Source organism: Clupea harengus, unplaced genomic scaffold (genome assembly GCF_900700415.2).
Source record: "Clupea harengus unplaced genomic scaffold, Ch_v2.0.2, whole genome shotgun sequence".
NCBI classification, from domain to species: domain Eukaryota; kingdom Metazoa; phylum Chordata; class Actinopteri; order Clupeiformes; family Clupeidae; genus Clupea; species Clupea harengus.
The window spans coordinates 69,739-75,438 of record NW_024879599.1 but is presented as its reverse complement, the minus strand read 5'-3'; the positions used below and the strand labels follow the sequence as shown (position 1 = coordinate 75,438).

General features: G+C 43.4%; 1 long non-coding RNA gene across 1 annotated transcript; it reads left to right on the top strand.

Annotated features, from left to right (window-relative positions):
* The first annotated feature begins 1,267 nt into the window (after positions 1-1,267).
* LOC122129152 lies at positions 1,268-3,200 on the top strand. Its single transcript, XR_006151746.1, has 3 exons — positions 1,268-1,634; positions 2,927-3,037; positions 3,113-3,200. It is a non-coding gene; the product is annotated as an uncharacterized LOC122129152 (long non-coding RNA).
* Positions 3,201-5,700: the final 2,500 nt, after the last annotated feature.

The following is a 5,700-nucleotide window of genomic DNA, read 5'->3' as shown; positions in this document are numbered from 1 at the left end:
GTGGAGGTGCTTACGAGACACATACCCGAATGCCTTCTCTTTGGCAAGTATGTCGGTAGATAAGATCAAAGCAGACGAGAATCCTGCTGTGTTTGTTGAGAGGGTGGAAGCAGACTGGCGAATGAGGATGGAAACAGACCCAGAGAGTAACTTAATGGTTAGACATATGATGAGGAAGGCCATAATAGAAGCCCTTCCATTGTCAGCCAGAAATAGATTAGAGGATGAGCACCGAATTGGGTCTATGACGAAAACAGAGTTTAGAGATATTGTCACTCATTTTGTAAATGTGCAGAGGAAGACAGACTTAAGTTTGGAAAAACAGGACACGGAACGGCAGAGAAAGGTGGTTCAGAATCAATTAGACACTGACAAGGGCTTAAAAAAAGGGTGCATTCAGGCCCCTCAGCTTGGTGAACATGCCCAATCACCCAAGCAGGATGTGAGACAAAGCAATATGCAAAATTCAGGGTCTGAGCCATTGGCGTTCCAGCAGCCAACACCTTTTCAGCAAACACAAGGCCCCCATCCCCCACAACAAATGGGTAGACAACCGTATTGGAATCAGCCGGCTCAACCGTATTCACAGCCTCAGTGGGGATACATGCAGGGTAGGCACAGAGGGGGTGGAGCAGGCAGAGGAAGAGGCCGAGGTATGGCAAGCCGAAATATGAATTTCAGAGATGGGTCATTGGAGTGCTGGTTATGTGGCCAGGCGGGGCATATAAGCAGAGTTTGCCAGCAGAGGGTTGTAAGTGGACAGGTAGAAATGCAACCTCAGATGGGAGAGCAGGTTGGACTTGTTTCTCCGTTTAGAGGACCACATTATTGAAGATGCCTAGAGAATCCGCAGGGGGATAATCAGCTTGTTGTGTTGTCAAAACAGGCTGATAAGGAACCGGTTATGGAAGTTCAGATTGAGGGTCAAACTGTTAAATTAATGATAGACACGGGGGCAACTTTTACGTGTATATGTACAGCAGACGCCCGACATCTCCCCCTGTCTAGCACAGGTAAGGTGGCAAAGACCGTCGGATTCTCAGGACAAATTCAGATTATTCCCTTTTCAGACCCAGTATTGATTCAGATGGATGGAAGAGAAATAAGAATGCCGGTGTTAATTTCAGATCACACTCCCATTAATTTATTAGGACGTGATGCGTTATGTCGTATGGGAGTTCAGATTGAGTGTACTCCGGCAGGCTTGTCTTTGTAGTCATCACACAGTATAATGGCTCTGTCATGGACAGAAAGTTCCGGCTAGCGAGAAGTTCCGGATGACGCAACAGACGTTCCGATCAGCTGTTTATCAAAGAATCTTGGCGTCGTTGCTATGATGGTTGCTATGAGCTCGCGGTTGACATATAGGAGTCGCGAGAAGCTGTCATTTACCTCAGGAACACCTCAGGAACACACAAGCGGACAGCGACAGAGACAGCGACAGCATTCAATTTCAATTACATTTCTTTATTACATTCTAATCTTCATTATCCTATTTGCCTACTTTGTGAAAATGGTATCGTTTGATAATATTTTATTTTATCTTGTAGGTAGCAAGGACAAGTACAAACCAGGGACGGAAGAGTCCGCCAAAAGAGCTATTAGAAAAGCTGCAAAAGCCTACTGTGTCCAAGGTAGGCCAGCAATTAGCTGCTTGTGTCAGAAGTAATCGTTCGTCTTTAGTACTTGATTGTTAGCTTACATTTTTACATGAAATACCGACGTGGTTCTTAAAGGTTGTTATGAACAGAAAGGTTAATTGTTATTACTTCGGGAAGATCCAGAGCAGAGATGGTTAAAGCTAGCTGTCTTTGAACATTGTTTAGCACTACTTCAATTACTTTTAATATGCATTTGAACTGCTCGGCTAGTAAGAAAACATCACAAAGTATATCAAAACATCCGCAGTTATATTTAATTGCTGTGTTTTACAAGTTGAGAAGGCATGTAGCGATTCCCCACCGCTAGTTATCAGTAGCACCTAGCTAAATTTACCTCAGAGTGTCAAGAGTAGAGTTCAGCTAACTGATAGAGCCCTAGCTCAGTGCTAGCAAAGTGTTTGAAATGGCACTAGTGCTACCGGACTATTTGGTCGACGAGAACGGCCAGTAAGCTTGACTTCTTAAAGAAAAAGAAATTATGTTATGAAGTAGTTTGGACAGGCAGTAGGACATTGATGTCGATTTATTTTACGGACACGTTGGGAAACAATTTGTTTTCATTTACAGGTGATGCGTTGTACCACCAAGGCGATGAGTCCTGTCTGAGGAGAGTGGTGATGACAGAAGAGGAGAAGGTTAGAGTTATTTACGAAGATGAATGTTGCTTCGTTGATGGTGAACACTAAGTGGCACCTGTATCATGTATAAATTCTCGTTTGTAATAAACCAGACTAGCTGAAGTGATAGAACGAGCTACAAGTGTTTCCTTGTTGCTCTCTGTGTGTGTGTGCCTGTGAATGGTTACATATAGTTAAAACATAGAGGCAACATAACAGTTTAGTCTGTTTCCCAAAACTGAAAGACTGTAGCCACAGTGTGTGTGTTTTTCTGTGTCTGTGTCATTGAAGGTAAAACCACCAAAACTATATATTTCCTAAAAACATACACCCTTGAGATGTCATTTAACATGAGTTAAGATAAGTCAAGCCCTCCAAGCCCTAATAGTAGAGGCCTATATATATCAGTCATACACTTGATTTACCTATAGTCTTGGACAACAAAGTGAAAGGAGGGTGGGACTTCTCTCAACACATCTTTAAAGGTTATCCCCTCAATATGTTTTAATAGATTCTATAGGGTGTGTGCAGTTTTCCTTCAATGACACATGCCCAAATGTACTAGTTGTTCATTTTGAATGGGAGGGCTACTTAAGGAATTGTAGACTGGGTATGTGACAAAAAAAAATCTGCCTTGATTTTTTTAAGACTCCCATCCTCGAAGAGGCACACGCAGGCCACTTTGGGCGAGCGCGCATGGAGGCCAAGATCCGGCAGCGCTTTTATTGGCAGAACATCAGGGAGGATGTGGACAACTGGGTAAAAAAAGGAGGCACACACTATTAATTGCAGCAGGATAAGTCATTCCAACACTTAATGACCAATGTCTTTCAGATTCAGACCTGCATGCGGTGCCAACGCTTTGAGAGGGTGAAGACGGAGGCCCCGGAGATGAGGCCCATCAAGCCAGTTGCTCCCTGGCATATGATTGGTAGACTAAACATCTCTGTGTAACATTCACTGTTATTTAAAAACCTTTGATAGTATAGCTGCAAAAACAGCCTTTTTTTGCCTTTGTGTCTCTTTCTCTGAAACAATTACTTGCAGGTGTTGATCTCATCGGACCCATGAAGGCGTCAAGAAAGGGGAAAAACACCTATTGCCTCACAGCGACTGACTATTTCACCAAGTGGGTAGAGGCTATTCCCATCAAGAGGAAGGCAGCCGTGTTGACTGCGGAGGTAAGGCTATGATGGATATTTTGTGAATTATGGTGATTTCTTATACCACTGCTTGGTTGAATAAGTGTGATAATGGAATTCACAACGTTTGAATATCAAAAGTTAATGCACTATGAGGTGTAACAGTCATTAGCTTTCCATATTCGAACGTCGTGTCATCCAGTATCATGCTGCCTAAACTGGAATGTATATTTACATTTTGTTGCTTTTGTTAAGGCTATGATGGATATCTTCCTGAAACATGGTGCCCCGGAGGTCATCTTGACCGACAGAGGAAGGGAGTTCTGGAATGAGGTTGTTTCACCATTCGTTAACATTTTCAGCACGGTGAAACTAACAACATAATGCTGTCTGTTACTCATGATTTCCATTTGGTATTAACTCTTTTCTGTTCTCTGAATAAGGTGAACACGGACATGTTCAGGAGGTGTGGGGTCAAGCACCGCATGTCCTCCGCCTACCACCCGCAAACTAATGGTATGTGGAATAGCATTATCACACTGTTGGGTGCAATTGTCATTTGTGGTAAAGAAAAATGTTTATTTTGGTTATTGTTATCACTTCGACAAACAGGATTGGATGAGAGGACAAACCAAACTCTCAAAATTTCGATTGGGAAGACCCTCGACGGACTTCAGGAGAGGTGGGAAGATCAATTAAAAGAAATTGTTTTTGCCCACAACTCTTGTGTTCAGTCTTCTTCTAGGTTCTCGCCTTTCCGCCTGATGTATGGCCGTGAGCCACGACTCTTTTGTGAGGTAATTCAATTCACCTGAAACTTTTTGAATGTAGCATACAAATATTATAGACTACGATGTTCTGTCATGTTATGTGACATTGCATTTCATGATACATTAGGTCACTGGAGGAGACTCTCCGGAGGAGGAGGATGTCGACAGTCCAGATGAGGCGGACATCGAGGCCTATGTCGAGGAGCGACACAGGAAAGATGCCGAGGTTTTTGAAAAGGTAAGTAAATATTTAGCGAGTTAACACCTGTAGCGTGTGGACAATGTTAACAAAGGTCGGTTGTGCACAAAATTGCTTTGTTACATAACCAGGTGCATGCCAACCTGGAGAGGGCCCAGCAGAGACAGAGAAATACCTACGGGAAGAGGATTAAGAAGGGGACCAAGAGGTATCCTATCAGGCCAGGGATGGTGGTGTTGAAGAAGGATGAGCGGAAGCGTGGGAGGCCAGGCATGACAATGAAGCCTACTTGGCCAAACAAGTACAAGTAAGTAGACATGTCTCGTTTTTAGTGGTTTCTGACGTAGTGTGGTGGTTTGAGGCACATTAACTTATACAACATATGCAACCCCATAAAAAAGAATGCTCTGAAGCTGCACGTGAGAAGTATAAGTTAATATGACGTGAGTTGGCACTAATTTCACATATTTTTCAAGGGTGGTGAAGGTGGAGGACAATTTTGTGGAGCTGGAGACCATGGATGGAATCCCTCTGACTTCCAGGACACCCTACGCTTCAGTGAAGCCAGTTCGTATCAGTATGTGCTCTACTGTTATACTTATACTCATACTCATACTTACGTTAGTCTGCTATGCCTAAACATCTTTTCTTACTTGCTCTGGTGCATTTCCAAAGTTGTCATTTATGTGTGCACAGTAGTCAGAGAGAATAAAAGTTCAAGCCTTTTCTCTTTTGCCAGGGTCCCAGACAGGCCACCCCATTGAGGAGACTGTAGAGGTTTCCTCTGACAGCTCTATGTCGGGGAGCGACACCCGTGAGGTTAGTTGAAATTCACATTGGAGCATATGTGATTGTGAGGGTTGGTAATGGATATTTCCATGTTAGTTGTCACCAGCGCCGGACAACACCCGTGGGAATATCCATTACCAACCCTCACAATCACATGTGCCATATTGCTTTAGTAATTACCAGCTCGTCATTCTAAAAATGAACCAAACTGTGACTTCACAACAGCGGCATGTAACAAACAGTACTCTTAACATGCATGTTTCTCTTTCAGGTGACATGCACTGTACCTCCTGGCACACTGTCCCCACAAGAAGAGACCGGACAGTCTTATGGTCTACCCGGCTCTGTGACAGAGGACTACAGGCTGGAGGTAATATCACAAACAGACATGTAAAAATAGTCTGGTTCGGCCAGACTTAACTGCTGGATAATATTGCTATTGTTATTCTCATATTCATTAGCCAGTTACTGTTTTGTGTGTTTCTCAGTGATGTTATCATCTCGGGTGTCCAGTCAGGCAAA